Source organism: Vicugna pacos, chromosome 16, assembly GCF_048564905.1.
Source record: "Vicugna pacos chromosome 16, VicPac4, whole genome shotgun sequence".
Taxonomy (NCBI): domain Eukaryota; kingdom Metazoa; phylum Chordata; class Mammalia; order Artiodactyla; family Camelidae; genus Vicugna; species Vicugna pacos.
The window spans coordinates 47,486,679-47,505,432 of record NC_133002.1 but is presented as its reverse complement, the minus strand read 5'-3'; the positions used below and the strand labels follow the sequence as shown (position 1 = coordinate 47,505,432).

Genomic DNA, 18,754 nt, shown 5'->3' with positions numbered 1-18,754 from the left:
GTGACCATAACAGATAATGATATAACCAAAACACAAACTTGGAGTCTTCAAACCCCCAGGCTAGTGAAGTCAAATTACATGTTTTTAAGTCTTATCTCTGCTGTATGATCTCTGACAAGTTAAATTTCTCTTTGAATTTGTTATAGGAGTAATTACAGGAAGAAAGGAAAACGAGAGCTTTCCTTACATTACATGTACTAAACAAAAGTAAAAGACATGACTGAAATAGAGTAACACTTCTTATAGAATTTACAGACAGTTCTTTACCAGAAATGTCTTTAGAAATTAACTCAAACCTTCAGAAACTATCTGAATATGTTCGTGGATAGTCTCTCAATAAAACCATAAACGTTAATGTCGTAAAGTCATGATTCTTTCAACAGTCATAACCCATCCTTGATTTATTTTCAGGTCCATAAATACTAAGAAGAATGAACAGAATAAAAAGAAATCTCTGAAGCATTTTTCTTTAGTTGATCACATATCTATCATTTACCTTTATCTCCAAAACAATAATGACTTCTAAACCCTGTGGACATAACTTTACTAATCTGAAGACTTTATAATTTGATCCCTTAGAGCACATTTCTCAAACCAACGACCACCTGTATCAGAACACTGGCTGCCTGTTAAAAATGACTCTAGATCTACTAAATCAGACTCTCTGGAGAAGACCGTGAAATCTTCTTTTTCCTTTTTAAATGAGAATCCTAAGGGTTCTTATACTAAAATCTTTAGACGAGTAGCTCTCAAATTTTTTATCCTCAGGGCCTCATTACATCCGTTAAAATTGAGGACCCCAAGAACTTTTGTTTATGGAGGTATATTAATATTTACTGTATTATAAATTAAAACTGAGAAATTGAAAAAATTTATTCATTTATTTAAAAAACAATAAACCTATTACATGTTAATATAAATAACATTTCCATGAAAAGTAACTTATTTTCAAAAAGAAAAAAATTAGTGGGAAGAATGGCATTGTTAAAGTTTTGAAAATTTCTCCAATGTCTGGCTTAATAGAAGACAGCTGAATTCTCAGTTCTGTTTTTGCATTCAGTCTGTTGCAGTAGGTTGTTATGGCTGAGGGGTAAGAAGAAATTTTGACCTCACACTAATTGGAAAAGGGAGGAGAGTATCTTAATAACCTTTGCAGATAATTTTTGATATTCTTTAATACTATACTGAAATTTGGCAAGTAGTAGTTTCTTAAAGATTAGATGCACTGTGGATTCTGAAACCACAGCAATGAACTCTCTACACTTAGTTACATTAAGATCCATTAGTCTATGTTACATTTTTGAATAGAATATTTTCCCATGCATGATTTTGTAAGGTCATGCATTGATCATTTGGAAAACACTATTTTGGAGACTTGTAGATCTTCCAAATGTCAACACATTTCATTATATATTATCAAAAAAATCACAATTGTTACCATCCAAAAAATATATATCAGGAAGCAGTATTAATTAATCCACAGTGGCGGATACAAGTTTTCTCAAATTCTAATTTTCAATCGAAAGCTTAAATTTTATTATCTGCAACAAATATCATCAGTTTCCTCAAAGAGAAAGCTTCTCTCCCTTCATTTTTAATAAAATATCTACCAAGCTCCTCGTCAGTCTGTCAGTCACTCTCAAGTAAAAATAGTGTTTCACGAAAAAAGCTGTAGTTTGAGATAGCAACTCAGACAATTGCAGTGCTTTTCTACCATACTTCTCTATGCAGCAGAAGTCCTTTATGTATGCCTCCCATTTCATTACAGAATATCAAAAAGACATCCTCAAGAGTTGAGAGATAATGAAATTAATATCGTTTACTGTTTCATCATGGACTTTAAGTAAAATCAGGTTGTTTTTTCTGACAGTGCACTGAGTACAATGACCTCTAGTTTAAGTGCAAATGCCAGCTAAGTAAAAAACACAAATAATGCTATGAAAATAGTTTTGATCTCAAAGACCCATCCTGAAAGGATCTCAGAGACCCACTGGGAGACCTGTGGACCTCATTCTGCGAACTGGGGCTACAGACAACTCAAACAGAAGCATCAGTGAGCAACCCATCCATGGGAACAATACAAAAACAAAAACAAAAACCCCTACTTCCACTTGCCAAAGGAATAAAGGCGCTTACAACAAAACTGTTGTGATTTAGGGATGCAGTGGTTGAGATTAATGGAAGCTGGGCCCTGGCACCGTAGGTATATGAACAGAAAGCTTTAAAAAAAATTGGAGGAGGAGGTGTTGCAACAATTCCTACCTGCCCAAGTGACAGGCAAACATTGGGGTTTCATTTAATGAGGTAGCTAGACTTTTCCCCAGAATTAAAGTTAAAGTTTAAGGGGGGAAATGTGCACTCTGTTACTTGAAAACCTACATTTCCAAACAGTATGTATACTATGATTAAAATATTAAAAATGTATAGGTACACACCACATTGTAAATCAACTATGCTTCAATAAAAATTTTTATTTAAAAAAGTGTACAGGTATAGATTTATTCATATGTGCCTAAAGACAAATATGATATTTACCATAACATTGTTTTCTGTCTTTAGATTCTGCAATCTATGCCTATCATTAGGAGATTAAATAAATTATGACATCCATAGCCTAGAAGGCTACTATGCAGATTTTTTAAATTGAAGTATAGTCAGTTTACAATGTTGTGTTAATTTAAACAACAATAAACTATAATTTTTCCTTCTAAGTTCTCTTAAGTGAGATCACAGCAATGAATATTTAATACCACCCTAAATCCACAGTATGCAAATCTTAAAAACATGAGGTGGATATAAACATATTCACACAGAGTATTTTCTAAGATAAACAAAGTGACAGAAAGTAAGAAGATTTCCTTCTGTAAGGAAAAAAGAGAAAGAATAACATGTTTGTTTGCATAACGCATGCAATCACTCTGGAAAGATTAAGTAAGAAATAGGAAACTAGCTGTCTCTGGAAAAGAGAGTTCAGAGGATAAGGTGAAAAGGAAGATGGTCTACTTACTACACACCTGTTTGTACTGATTAATTTAAACTTCCCCCCTCACCCCCCAAATAAGAAAACAAAATTCTGAAACTGAAAAACAAAACTGGTATATTCTTGCTACAAATCTGTGGTTAAGCATTCATCTTTCCTAAGGAAAGGGAAAACCGGTTAATCCAGGGACTGTATGGGTTCTCTGATGCCCCACCACTAGTCTCATTCTCCATTACTTGGAAGATACTCCCACTGGGGAAGAGAAGGGCATTCTCACTGCAAAGCTTAGGGGACACAGAGGTAGAAGTCATTAGAATCACACTGCTGTAGATGGGGCACTTCTGATCCAGGACACCTCAGATATATTTGCAGGGTTTTTGGTTTTTGTTTTTTATTTTTTAATAAACTTGACTTTTTAGAGCAGTTTTAGGTTCAAAGCAAAATTGAGTGGAGAATACAGGAGAATCACCTAAACCCTGTCTCCCAACAAGCACAGCCTCCCCCACTATCGACATCCAGCAAATCAGTGGTACATTTGAGAAATGAAACTTGTAGATGGCTCCGTGAACCTAGGATTCGCCAACACAGTAATTAGGACCCTAAAGTGTCCCACATGCTTCTGCACACAGGTCACTCTTATTTATGTATTCTAATGGAAAGGGACAATAATACGGGGAATTAAGAATAAATACCCTGGGGAGGGTATAGCTCAGTGATAGAGCACATGCTTAGCATGCATGAGGTCCTGGGTTCAATCTCCAGCACCTCCATAAAAAAATAAAATAAGTAAACCTAACTACCTCCTCCCAAAAACAACAACAAAAAAAGAATAAATATTGATATTTGGCTTCAGAATGCTTCAATTATTCCACCTGCTCCTGTGCATAAGTTACCATCCTAATTATGTCTTATTTTGGTTGTTTCAATAAATGTGCTCCCACTAAACATTTGATAAAAAGAGGCCCAAATATAAAACTGACTTGTCAGGCAAAGTCAGTCTGAAATTAAATATTTATTGTGTCTAAACCACAAGTAGAAAGAAATTCAATTTTAATGCTAACTCAATGCAATATTGCACTTTGCTTAGTAGTTTAGGGGAGAGGTAATTACACAGCTAATATCTGGGTTTTGAGGATTACATCTGGGTGGATTCAGGGTAGGGGAAGGAGGGGGGAACAAAGGAAAAGTCTGATGCTCTTAGATTCTGTCAGAAAAAAAGTTTTCGCTCAAAAGTAAAACAAAATTAACATCAGAAAAGAAATGAAAAACATGCATTTTAGGAAGCTTTCACCTAAGCAAGTGCTCAAAGTCACACTCAAATCCTCCAAATCTCATAACAAGAACAAGAGGTCAGGCTACCGAGAACTAATAAAATCAATCAACAAAGCGGGAAAACAGCTGGTTAACAGCAGACCGGGCAGGGCTTTCCTAAATTGGGCTCACCTTCACTAATCTAAATCAGTTTTCAGAATTGGCTTCTACAAAAACTACCCAAACATCCCCCTAATAATTTGCACTCCTCCTCCACACCAGGGAAGCCATTTATTTACCAGAAGGTTTACTTTCTCTTTCAAACTCCACTGGCTTCCTCTTGCCCCACATACAGCCCAGAAAGGACGAAGGGAGGCCTTTTCTCTCCTGCCTTCTCTGACCCCAAACTGGAGAGCTGGTGTGAGATAACCTGTTTCATAAAGGAGCTGACTGGTTCTTCTTAACCAGGAGGCTATTTGGAGTACAGATTTGTTGGCAAAGGGAAGTTACAGGACAGGAAAATAAAGCTCTTCTCCAATGAAAACACACAGACTTATACACTTTCGCATACACAGAGGTGAAGGGACAAATCACCTCCCAGCCTCATACAGATCATTCATTCTCCTTAAGATGCCGTATCACCCCTAGGCTGTAAGCCGTCCCACCTTTCGTGCCTGACTCCTCCACCCCTCAGGCCTTTAATATTATCTTCACTTTCTGTACCCAGAAGAACTCCAAGGGATTGTTCAAATTCCTAAGTGGTCATAAAATTTTAATGTGTTGGATATTACTTCAAATAAACAGGCCACAATCATAGGTTTCGAAAGATGCAAGGAGGCATATGACAAGGGCATTGGTGTAAACAGGAATTTACGGTTTGCCTTGCCTATTCCTTTTACGTGGTAGACTCCAGCTCCTCCACCACAGTGTAAATCCCCTGGTCCCTCTATTCGTTTAGGTTTTTTTTTTTCCTATTAGGTTAGAATCTCCTAATTACTCCTTCTCTCCTTTAGGTCATTAATGGCTACCGTGAATCATAACTTGCCTGATTTTGTAGCTAGACAGATACTGCAGTTTTTAATAATAGTAATTATTAGCGCTCAAATTTTAGCCATCCCACAGGCACTGTGCAAAGTACTTCATATACATTATCTTGCTCAATCCTCACAACTCCCTTACAGTGGGAACTGGCATCTGCATTTTATGACAAAGAAACTGCAACCCGGAGTAGTTAAAGCAACAGATCCAAAATCTAAGAGGTGGTGGATCTGGGATAAAGCCCAGGAAGTCCAACCTCATAGTCATTCTTTTAACTCCTATCACAACTGTGGACCATGAAACCCTCAAACTCACCGCCCAAGTGTTTCAACACTACAGTAACAGTTACCTTAGGAAAGCTCAAAACATAAGTTCCTTGTTTGATGTAATTAAAAAGTCAAAGGTCAGGTGAAAGTTCAGTGATTAGTAAAGCCAGTTATTCTTATTAGATAGGGGTAGCAGAAAGGAAAGTCAGATAATCCAAAACTTATTTCGTGGGCACAGCTGCCTTCCTTTATTATTCTTTTACTAGGTTGTTAAAAAAGGAATTTGCAATAAATATGTCCAAAATAAACTGGTAAATAGAAAAGCTGCAAAAACTCTGGAGAAATATACTCCAAATTATTTACAGGACATATATATATGATATATATATACATCTCTCTCTATATATAAAATATACATAGTTTATATTTCTAAAATTTAATTTTTTTACAATAGCATGCATTACTTCATAAACAGGACAACTTATTTTAATGACATTTGAACTCAATTATTAACAGAAGAGAAGGGCTAAGAGCCATAGCTTCCTTTCCCCTCAGTTCAGTTCTCCTAAATTAAGAACTTCCACTTATAGCTCCCTGAACACACTATGCTGCTTTAAGTCTCCACACACTCATGTCCCCTTGGCCTTGAATGCAGCTGTTCACCACTCAACTTTGTTGGGAGCATTCTTATTCATCCTACAAAACCCTATTCAGGTGTCCCCATCTGAATACCCCTCTATGATAAAGCCTTTCTCTCACCCCTAAAAAGGGTTAATTTCTTGGATAGTCAACAAAAACTTAGATTTAGGGAGCTCTTACTGTGTAACAGGCATCGTGCTAAGTATTTTACCTGCACTATCTCATGGAATCTTCAAAGCACTAGGAGATAAGAAATGCTATCCTTTCTTCTTACAGATAAGAAAATTGAGGTTCAGATTCTGACTAAGAAGTGGCAGATCCAGGATCCAATCCCAGATGTGTTCGACTCCAGAGCCTGAACCTTGAACCACTGTGCCATCATCTCCCCTACCCTAAGTCCACACTGACACAGCACATACCCCGGTCCCCACAACACCACTTCCAATTCCATGAAAAAAGGGACCATATTTGACTATCCTTGGATCCTGCCTAGCACAATAATTGGCTCTCAATATATAATATACTTGCTGACCTGAACTAAGAGTTGTGATAATACTGATACATGAGAACTGACCATAACAGAAATTCTTTCTTCCACATGCTATTCCTTTTAAAACCTGAAGACATTTCAAACAACTTACCTCCAAAGAACCATCTGGCCATCCTGACAAAAGTGCTCCATAGTAGGCCAAGGTTCCTTGTGACAAATGTGTAGCCACAATATTAATTTTTTTCACCATAACCATCAAAGACTGAAATAGCCCAGGGATATCATCCTGCAGGACCTCAACAAGGCTGCTCCAGGACATCAGGAGCTCTTGGGACTTGGGGATGTCTTTCAAGTGCTCTTTGGCTGGTTTTTACACATGACCCCAAAGTTATGATTTTTCAAATATGGAAGACAGAAAATGTAAGTCGACATTTGTGGCCAATTAAAAATCTTCAAAAAAACACTCCTGCACTTAAACACACAAATCCGGTAAGTCAGGACACCTCTTTTTGGGTGTTGGCCCAGTTTATAAGGTCAGCTTCAACAACAGCTCCCCTGGGGCAGAGGCCATGTGCACTGATTTACCTTGTACAAATTAATCGACTTCAGGCATGTGCCTGACACACAGTAGGCACTCTGTAATTAAACATCAGGATCAAAAATCTTTAAATTCTTTGGTCTTACATTCAAGATCTCTTATATGTAGGCACTCCTTCTCCCCTACTTACCTTCCTGTTCCACCAGGATTTTGTTTGTGCTGTATGCCCCTACCTCCTCATCCCAAATTCTTTATACCTGTCAAATTCCAACCATTATTTGGAACCCAGATCAAACTCTCCTTTGGCAAGAAGGCTTCCTAAACGACTGCACGCCTCCTAACTTCTCCTTCCTCTGAAGACCTATAGCACTTAGTGAAGCACTTGTCCAACAGAACTTTCTACGATCTTAGAAACGTTCTATGCCTGTACTATATATTTTTTAAAATATTTAATAGCTACCTTGCTGGACAGCTCAGGCTTAATGTCTCACCATGTCTTTGAGGACAACATGCTGCATTGCATGGATAAAGCTTTTATGAAGTCACCTCAGTAGACTGCAAGTTCTGGAACAAGGCATCTTATTCTTTATAGCAACTTTCACAAAGTTGTAAAGAATAAATATTGCTTTTTACACCACCTCTGAGAAAGCCATGAGGTTAAAAGATGCTGGACTCAGCATTTGGAATGATGGCCACTACCTCTGCTCCATCTCACCATCTGAATATCAAGACACACAGAGGCAGGGAAGAGAAAGCAACCTTCTGGAGACACAAATGACCATTGATCTAGCCACAAGGCACTTTGGTTTGTTTGTTTGTTTGTTTGTTTTGTCAGAGGGGTAATAAGGCACTTTGGTTTAAATGACATTTAGGTCACGACTGTCCTTCACCTACAAGCTTACCTAAATAAATCCCTCTTCCCATTAGCAAATAGCTAAATTCTGATAAATTATGCAGACTAAAAAGTTAGTTACTTCCCAAATTAGACATAGCAATTAGGGAAAAAAACCCTAAGCAAACCCCATTTGTACTTTGTCTTTTCACCTGTTTATTAAATAGCTCCCTGTTTATTAAATAGCCTTATAGCCTATTGGTGGTATTTCACTGACAACTTTTCCCAGCAGGGCCTACACTCTAAATCAATATCTAATACTTAACTATAAATAGTCAAAAGCAAACAAAATATACAAAAGGCACAAGTTCCATCACTCTGATACTCTACTGCCCTGGGCAAGTGTCTTGTTCCTTTGGCCTCAATTTCCTCATCTACAAAACAGAGTTAAGGTTATCTAAACTATCTACCCTTCATGGGTCAAATCATAACTGTGGATATTTCTAAATGGATATTCTTCCCAAAAGAACTACATATAAAAATAAAAGATTTATAAATTTGCTAGTGGTCCTTTGTAGTGGATACGGTAGCAAATATAGGCATTAAGATCAAGACTCCAATATCTACAATTTTTTTTTTGTATTGAAGATTTCTTTCCTCCATCCCACTGTTCAAATGTCTCAACAAAAATTCTTGCTAGTACTCCAGTCTGGCACATGTAACAATAAATGTATTCACTGGGAACACATACATAAAATAAAACAGAAAATTGGCTGAATCAAATCATAATGTAGTTTAAATTCACATACAAAAGATTGAGATGATTCACTGTTCTGATTTATTCAAACCAGTGTTTTATCAGCCAGCCAGCCAAAAAGTCACAACCCATACACAGAATATACTCTAGATGCACACACAATAAAAACCAGCAGGTACATATTACATACATTTTCAGTAAGAATACATATGTCAACACCACACACTCACTTGATATAACACAGAGGGATGTGCACTAAACATGGAACAAACAACTTGGGTGATGGTTTGAATTTTGCTAACTTAAGTGCAACCACACCCCCAAACACAGGTAAAGTTTGCACACATGACTTTGCCAAGGCCAGCCTGTCTTTGTTCCCCTCTCCTCTACATTTACCCAAGATCTTGGCTCTGAGACAGAAAACTCCCACTCTCTATTGGTTCATTCTGTCCTATGCAATTAGGCAACACCACAATCCAGTAAATGCAAGGGCTCAATTATTTATCTTCTGGCCAAGTTTGCCAGGTGTTTATAAAAGAACAATGTCGAGGAGGAAAACGGATTATTTCTCTCTAGAGCTGGCTTGATGGGGATTTTATTTTGTTTTTTTAGAAGGAGGAGGAGAGAAGCACGATTTAACCTAGAAAAAGACGGGAAGAAATTTAGTAAGAGTACAGACTGTCAATTTCCCTACAGGAAACTTGATTCTTATGCAATAATCCTACCCACAACCAACCAGCCTGTGAGGCTGTAAGGGGACGACACCTATTCCAACCTCCAGAGGGGCACAGCTGGCTCCTAAAGGAGCGGGAACAGGGCGAGGCGGAGGAAGTGGCTCAGCCTGGAGCCGCCAGCCGGGGTTGGGGGGCGGAGAGGAGGCACTTGCCAACCCCCCTCCATGATCTCCGCCGGCGTGACAGTCGCTCCTGGGGCCGGAACGTCCCCAGGGCCCCAGGGAGCAGGAAGTCGGGGGGCTGTCCCTCACTCCTGCCACCCCCACCCCAGAGTGCCCTCGCCCCACGGTCCTCCACCTCGAGCCCATTCTCTCTCTTCCTCTGTGTGTCCCCTTTCTCAGAAGGAAACTTCCCTCCAGCGCACCCAGTCCCTTCAGAGGCCGGCTCCTGTCATCCCAGGGAGTTGTCCCTTCAAAGTGACCCTCCGTGTCTCCTGGTATCCCCCCACTCCTCTGAAGTTTCCATACACAACTCCCCCAAACACTCAGGGGGCTCTCAGCCCCTCCGCCCTCCTTCCCAGGATCCCCAGGCCTGGGGGCCATCGGGGGGGCGGCCCCACCCTTAACCCCCTTCACCTGCTTCTCGGGCTGAGGCCCGACAGGCCGGGGCTGCGCTTGCGCCGGGGTGCGGGCGGCGGGGCTCCCTCGGGCCGCGGAGTCTCTCCTAGCAGACGCGGGGAGAGAACGCAAACAGGGGTGCTCGTCAAAGATCCGGTTCGGGCTCGTTCCCTCCGCCGCGACGTCGGAACCCCAGGCTCCCCCTCCCCGTCTACGCCGCCGCAGCTCCGGAAACCGCTGAATTACAGCCCCTCCAGCCAATCCCCGCCCAGCCCCCGGCCTCGCCTCGACACGCCGCTTATGCATAATTCATGAGACAACTAGTTTTTTCGTCCACCCAGAGGCCCTAGTGAGTGTGCTGTACACCCGAAGCCTCACCCACTGGCCAATGGGGAAAGCCTCTGGGAGAAAGGGAGGAGCCAAAACGAGGCTGGGAACGCCCCTGTTCTGGCTGTTCCGAGGACTCAGTGCTCCTCCCTCCTCAACAGCTGGGCAAGAGCCCAGGCCTTGGGCAGAGACGCCCGGGGGGAGGGAGGGAAAATGACGGGAATGTCCTGCTGAAAACTCAGCTGAGTTCCTGGCAGTGCGTGACGTCAAGACACTTTAAATGCCCCTGCTGCGGCTCTCTTCTGCCTGCTCTCCCTTTTCCCGGCCCTTGACACCACGTGGGGGTGAGGTTGGGAGCCACTTACCACGTGAGAATCACCCAAGTATCGCCAGATCCTCTAGGGGCCCAACGCATGAACTGGGTTTCTGGGGACAGCAAAAAGAACATGGGTGACTCCTGCCTGCTTTGAACTTTGGTTTCTGCGTGAGTCGGGACACACACACCCGGAAACATGACGTGGAAATAGAGTAATTACTAGAGTGCGTGGGGAGAGGGTAGTGGATTTAACCCCGTCCTCCGTTCCGTCCGTCGCTTCAAGCATCAAAGGCCAACGGCTCACTCATCAGCCGGTTCACGAGAATGCAGTAGACACTACAGATGAAGACTGACACGTATACACATTGTTTTTATGCGTCTGAGTTGAAATACTTGAAATTGCGTGTCTTTTTCACCGCGTCTACGTGGAATGCAAGTTTTACTGCATTGAAACCAGTAGTTTATAGGAAATGTAGACATTTTACCTTACATAATAGAGGATGTACTTTGCATAACAGAATGATGTGTGTGTGTGCTGATAGTATCAGGGTTTTAAAAATAACAGCTATTAGTGTTTGTGTTTGTTTAATACAAAGAGATATAAAGATGAAATCTAAAAAGATCCTGTTATCTCACCACCCAAATGACATTTCTTTCAATGAAACTAACAAATTTGTGGTTCAGACGGTTCAGAAAAGTCGAAAATGAAAAATGAAAATCTTCCCCTTCCCCCATCAGTCTTTCTCCCTAAGGATAGCTATTCTTATTAATTTCTGGCGAGAAAATCAATGACCCTTAACCTTTGGTGGGGAGGGGTCACAGATCCTTCTGAGAGTCTGCTGGAGACTATGGATTATTCTAGCCCTAGAAATATACATTAGCTTTTACTCACAAATTCTCCTGGCTCCCAGGATACCTGGAGTCCAGACAAAGATTTCCAATTTAAATCTTTGGACCACCTTATGTACAAGTGAGAGGTCAGAGCATATATAGGGCAACTGGTAGGGTCACTCGTGATGGGGTTAAGTTTCCCATCGCCCTCCAGTAGACCCGGGCCACTGTGAAAGTTGTGGTATTTATCTGTAATATGTATGTCTGTGTGTATTGATGGCTGTATTTATCTTAATCTTCGCCTCAGAACAGGTTATCTCCACCTTCCATCTCACCTAAACTCTGCTTTGGCTGTGCTATTCCATACAGTTAACTGCCTCCCTAATGATACAGGGTCTGATATTTGTTTAGTTACATACCACTTACAAAGCACTTATACACTCTACCTCTTTTGTTTCTCACAACAATTATGTGTAGTAGATAGAAGAGGCTATATTATTCACTGATAGGAAACTAAGGCAGAAATAGTACCATATTATTCACTGATAGGAAACTAAGGCAGAAATAGTACAATCTCAAGATCACAGATACTCAGAGGTAGGTTCAGAGCCAGGTTTTTGGACTCCACGTCTCATCACTTTGTTCATCCACTCAAACCTTGCCCTCCACCCTGATTCCTCAGCAGCTGGCCTTTCTTTGTTCCCCTTAATGCCCTTCCCATAATTCACACATTAAATCTACCCCTGAACCTATCTGTTCCACCTACAAAACCTCCCTCCAGCCCAGCCACCAAGGCCTCTCTCCATACGCCAAGCCCTCTTTGGCTTAAATACAGCACAGTCTCTCACTTGAGTCAATGCTTTGACCTGAACTCCCTTTTCCAGTCTCATCCCATCCATTACACACACCTTACGCACCTTAAGCTCCCACATTGAATTTATCACTTTCCTCCAAACATGTCCTCCAACTTCATGCCTTGAATTTACATATCTTCTTCCCTCCACCTAGAAAACCTTCTCTTTCTTTATTCACTATCCTAAAAATTCTTACTCATTCTTCAGAGCCTGGTTCCATCCTCACCTCCTCTGGGCTTTCCAAGATTCTTCCTGGCAGAGTTAATCTCTCCTGCTGGACTCCTTCAGCAGGTTGTTTCCCCATCTAGTTTAGCATTCTATACTTTGGACACAAATGAATCCATTTGTTAGCCTACTTCCTGATAAATAAAATTAATAATTAACATTTATTAAATAATTGCCATTTTCCAGGAACTATGCTAAGCTTTTTACATAGATTATCTTGTTTGATCCTCACCAGAACCCAGGGAGGTAGGTACTCTTATAATTCTCATTTTCAACTGGGAAACTATGGCTGAGAAAGCGAAAGACTGGTCCAAGATCCCACAACTAGAATTACAGGAAAACTCAGAATGAGAATCAGGTCTGGCTGCCTCCAAAACCTGGACTCTTTGCCCACATACTTGAAAATATCTCCCCTAAGCTTTTGGCTCCTGGAAACCTGAACTCCTTCAGGCTCATTTTCGTAATCCCAGCATCCAGCCCAGAACACACCTAAGCCTGAGTCAGTGAAATATGAATAGTTATATCAGCAATAACTAACACTTGTAGTACAGTTTTTCCTCTGTATTAGCCACTGCTTCTGAGCATGTACTCATCTATTAACTCATTTGATCCTTATAATAACTCCATGAGGAGGATGCTGTGATTTTATAGATGAAGAAAATGAGGCTTACCCAAAATTAAGTGACTTACCCATTTACTCTGGTAAATGACAGAGTCAGGATTCGAATCCTTCTTGATCATGTCTTAAATCCCTTAAAGGTCCTAATTCCATATCCCTGCATGTTTTGACTGCCAGGGTCGGTTTGTTCCATCCTGACTGAGCCTGCAGCTCATACCTGTGCACGAGACCTGCAGATTGGGGAGCCATAATAGCTGCTCTGCCATGACTATATCTCCAGGCTTAACCTTCCTCTTGGATCCCCAAGAAAGGAAGGGTCTAAAGGAGGGGAAAAGGTGATGCTCCCCATTCTCCACCCATCAAATGAATAAAGGCAGAGTGCAGAAGTTCAGCCCATGGTGGTTTATAAACATGTCTGCAAATTATTCGACACTTCTCCTATCTAAAGATAGAGTCTAATTCCACAGTCTGAGTGACTCAGTTCTAATAAATAGAATACAACGGGAACGATGCTGCATGATTTCTGAAGTTAGGTCATAAAAAGATATACCATACACCTGACTCTTTCTCTTGTAACACTCACCATTGGAACTCAGACACCATGTTGTGGGGAAGCCCAAGCTATATGCAGAGACCACATGAAGGTGTTCTGGCCAACAGTCCAGCCAAGGCCCTGCTGACAGCAAGCATCAACTGTGAGTCAGCCAGATTCCAGATGATTCCAGCCCCCAGCTTTCAAGCCACCCCAATGGAAGCCAAATGGAGCAGAAATGAGTCATTTTTGCTGAGCCTTACCCAAACTAAAAATTCATGAGCAAAATAAATGTTTTCATTTCTTTAAGCCACTAAGTTGTTTGGTTTTTTTAATTGCAGTAACATTGGTTTATACTATTATGGAACATCACATTTCTGTTTGTGTATACCCTACAGCATGTTCAGCATCCAAAAATTTAGTTCCCATCCATCAGCATACAGTTGATCTCCTTTACCCATTTTACCCTTTCTCTCTGGTAATCACTGCTCTGTTCTCTTTATCTATGTGTTTGTTTTTATTTGGTTTGTTCATTTATTCTGTTTCTTTTTTTTTATATTCTACATATGAGGGAAATCATATGGTATTTGTCTTTCTGTCTAACTTATTTCACTTAGCATAATACCTTCAAGGCCCATCCATGTCACAAAGGGCAAGATTTCACCGTTTTTATGGCTGAGTAATATTCTATTGTGTATATATGTGTGTACAGACAGGTATCTTCCATATCTTAGCTGTTGGGGTGAATATACCTTTTCAAATTAGTCTTTTCTAATTCTTTGGTTAAATACCCAGAAGTGGTAGTTCTATTCTTAATTTTTTGAGAAATCTCCATAATGTTTTCCATAGCACCAATTTATATTCCCACCAACAGTGTATGAGGATTCCCTTTTCTCCACATCCTTGACAACACTTGTTATTTTTTGCCTTTTTTGATAATAGCCATTTAAATAGGCATGAGGTGATATTCATTGTGGTTTTGATTTGCATTTCCCTAATAATTAGTAACGTTGAACATCTTTTCATGTGCCTGCTGGCCATTGATTGGTATGCCTTCTTTGCAAAAATGACTATTTATCTCCTCTGCCCATTTAAAATTTTTTTTAATATTTTAATTTGGGGGGGGAGGAGGCAACTAGGTTTTTTTATTTATATATTTTTAATTTTTTTAATGGGGTGAACTGGAGACTGAACTGGGAGTTGAATCCAAGACCTCATGTATGCTAAGCACACACTCTACCACTGAGCTATACCCTTCCCACCACTGCTCACTTTTTAATCAAGTGGTTTGGTTTTCTGTTGTTGAGATGTGTGATTTCTTTTTATATTTCAGATGCTAACCCCTTATTGAATATATCATTTGCAAATATCTTCTCCCATTCCATAGGTTGTCTTTTGTTGATGATTTCCTTTGCCATGCAGAAGCTATTTAGTTTGATGTAGTCCCATTTGTTTATTTTTGCTTTTGCTTCCCTTACCTGAGGAGTCATATCTAGAAAGATATTGCTAAGACCAATGTTAAAGAGCATACTGCCTATGTTTTCTTCTAGGAGTTTCATGGTTTCAGGTCTTACATTCAAGTCTTTAATCCATTTTGAATTGATTTTTTGTGTATGGTATGAGATAGTGGTTAATTTCATTCTTTTGCTTGTGGCTGTCCTTTATTTAAGACTGTATGTTCTCCATTGTATGTTCTTACTCTTTTGTCAAAGATTAGTTGTCTTCTGAGGGGGAGGTAATTAGGTTTCTTCATTGATTTCCACTTGGAGGAGGTACCGGGGATTGAACCCGGGACCTCTTGCGTGTTGAGCATGCACTCTACCACTTGAGCTATGCCCTTTCCTCAAAGATTAGTTGTCCATATATGAGTGGTCTATTTCTGGACTCTCCATTCTGTTTCATTGATCTATGTATGTTTTACTGCCAGCACCATGCTGTATTGATTACTGTGGCTTTGTAACATAGTTTGAAATCAGGGTGTATGATATCTCCAGCTTCCCCCCACCACCACCAGGATTGTTAAGTCACTAAGCTTTGAGGTGGTTTGTTATACAGCAATAGGTAACTGATAAGTTTTCATTTATCACTTCAGACTTAGGCATGATCATCTAGATTAGGAACTGAGATTAATCAGACTTTGTAAAGTTCTAGAAACTTTATTTACTTCTTCTTCCTTGGAGGAACTAGCAGCAAAACTCTAAATCAAGAAAAAAGCATGGCAAGGAAGAGGAGTTTTGGAGAAGATCCTTGGGGGTGGTGAATGGGTGGTAAGTCAGCACAATGACCAAAGGGGGCAAGGGGCAATTTATGTGGGTAATGGGACACCCCCAACCCAGGGACTGAGCAAAAGAAACGCTCACACAGGGCTGCCCAATTGCCCTCACTAAAATCACAGCAAAGAGCAGGGCTGTGCAACATGAATTCCTTGGACCTATGCTTTCTCTCTGCAAAGCACTTCTCAGGCATCATCATGCAAGCATCTTTCTTTCCTCCTGTCTGAAAAACTCCCTGCTCAATATTTTTAAGGCTAAGCTCTTTTCCTATGCTGCTTAAAGCATCATTCATACTATGTCATTCACATGAGGCTTAGGGAAAAGGAGTGCTCCTTTTATTATCCCCTTCAAGGTCCCAACTACCCCGTCAACCTACCTCCTGCCTACTAAATTCCAATCAGTCCATTCCCCACCTCAGGCTCTTTGCATATGCCCTTCTTTTTCCTTCTCCAGATGTGACAGAGCTAGTTTCTTCTGGTCTCACCCGTTCAGAGAGGCTTTGTCTAACTACCAGTCATTAGTCTCTATCTCTATATGCTGTTTCCTGTGGAACTCTTATCATAATTCTTTTTTTTAATCTATCTGTTTACAGTTTCTCATCTGTCTTCCTCATTATACTGTCAGTTCCAGGAAAATAGATCTTGTCTGTTTACTATCTCCTTGTCTCCCCACGGCAGGGCACATTGTAGGTGCTCAAAAAACACATTGACTAAATGGGACTGCTCTTGGTTTCCCCTCTCCCTCTGAGCTTTGTCTGTTCTCCTCTCCCTTCTGACCTTTTCCACTTATTCCCTCTCTTCTGTCTCTGAAGATACTCCTTTTTTTAAATGGAGGTACTGGGAATTGGACCCAGGACCTCATGCATACTAAGCATGTGCTCTACCACTGAGCTATACCCTCCCCTCAAAGATACTCCTTCTTTCCTATATTTTTTTTGCAGTTTTTTCTTTGGGTAGGGGGAGGCAATTAGGTTTATTTATTAATGGAGGTACTGGAGATTGAACGCAGGACCTCATGCATGCTAAGCACACACTCTACCAATTGAGCTATACCCTCTCCACTTTCTTTCCTATCTTGACCTTCAAGTTATCCCCCTTTCCCAACATAGCCCCCATGTTCTTTCCCCAGCTTGCTCCACCAAGGTGGCTTCTGCCCTCTCCTCTCCATAGGACAATGCTCTTGAAGGCCACGAGGGACCACCCCCTCACCAAAGCTGATCTCTTCCCAGTCATTTTATTTAACTTCACTGTAGTACGTGTCACGGCCGATCATTTCCCTTCCTCCCTCCTGGACATTCTCTCATCCCTTGACCATCACAATAGTCAACAGAAGCAATTGCATTAAATAAAGGGCTGATGAGAGCTGAAGTGAGACACACTGAGTTTGAATCCTGGCTCTGACACAGAATAAACTTTGCAACCCTGGACAAGTTCCTTAACTTCTCTGAGTGTCAGCACCCTCAGCTTCAAATTGAGAGCCTAAATGCAACTTTGGTAAATTTGCATTAGAGTGTTCTTAATTGGAAGATAGTCTCAAGTGAAGTGTGCAGTATGGCAGATGAGAGCCAGGTCCTGGCAGGGTCGACTGCTCAGCCACCCCACCTAAAGCAGTATGACCCTGGGCCAGTTGCTTAATCTCTCTGACCATCACTTTCCTCAACCACAGAATAAAGAATCTGAGAGCGCCTTCCTCATAGGTTGTTGTGAAGATTAAATGAGATAACCTGCAAAGCATTCAATACAGTGTTAGCTATTACTATCTTATGAAAACAAACAAACTTAACCCGAGGACAGGGTGAGGGAGATTTATTGTAAAGAAGCAGATTCTCCCAAATTCCAATAAAGTGTTAAACAACCACAACTTACAAACGGCAATTCTGGGAGCCTCAACAGAGGGAATTAGTGAAAGTCCCACTAAAGCTCTGTCCTTCCCTTGTCCTGACTTGACTTGAGGCTGCTACTGAAACGTTCAGTCTCTGTGACTGTGGTCTCAAAATTCTCAATTGCTGGCAGAGAGGATTTCATTGGTCCAGACAAGCACCCTTGACAAAGCAGCTGTGGACTACGGCAGGGGTCCTGGTTATCCAGCAGTGACTAAGCCCTGGAGGGAGGGGGCAGGGGCTTTTCCAGGCACAGAAGCAGCCAATTGCATCAGAATTACCTGAGATAATGTTTATGAAAGTGCCCTGCACCCAGCAAGATGTCCTTCTCCCTTTCTGACCATCCCACAGTCTACTTTGCTGTTCCCCCTAGCCCTCTCCATCCTCTAAAGGTAGACATTCCTGCCTTTCATTCTAAAATCCATCCTCTTCTTTCCCTATTTCCCTCCGTCCCTTACAAACTCATCTATTCCTAGCACTGCAAAGACCACTTCTCTTCTGATAACTCTTTTATGCTGAGTTGTATTAGGTGCAGATAAACTACTTCCTCTCCTAGGTCCACAGTAACTTCCTCTGTAAAAGGACTCTTCCACATCTATAAAACAAGACCCTTTTAGTTCTAACACTCCATAATTCTATTAACTGTTCTTCCATCGTGCTTTCAGTGTTCCTGCCTCTGCCTTTCCACATACTGTTCTCTTTGCCTGGAGAACTTTCCGTGTTTCATATCACTGCTTTTATTTAATTAACACATATTGAGTATCTGCTAGGTTAATAGATACCTCTTGGGTCTTGCCTGTTTCACAACAAGTCCTC

At 40.9% G+C, this 18,754-nt stretch overlaps 1 protein-coding gene and 1 non-coding gene across 8 annotated transcripts in view; both read right to left on the bottom strand.

Moving 5' to 3' along the window:
• The window catches only part of STAT3 (signal transducer and activator of transcription 3), a 58,111-nt gene extending 47,751 nt beyond the window's left edge, over nucleotides 1-10,360 (bottom strand). For 3 of the 7 annotated variants that reach the window (XM_031685535.2, XM_031685533.2, XM_015235161.3), the window contains exon 1: nucleotides 10,101-10,360. The gene's annotated coding sequence lies outside the window, so the exon portion shown is untranslated. The remainder of the gene's footprint in view (nucleotides 1-10,100) is intronic. The other 4 variants (XM_006199235.4, XM_006199238.4, XM_006199237.4 and 1 more) reach the window with 2 other exon arrangements.
• Nucleotides 10,361-16,887: 6,527 nt separating this feature from the next.
• TRNAT-AGU (transfer RNA threonine (anticodon AGU)) lies at nucleotides 16,888-16,960 on the bottom strand. Its single transcript has one exon. It is a non-coding gene; the product is annotated as a tRNA-Thr (tRNA).
• Nucleotides 16,961-18,754: the final 1,794 nt, after the last annotated feature.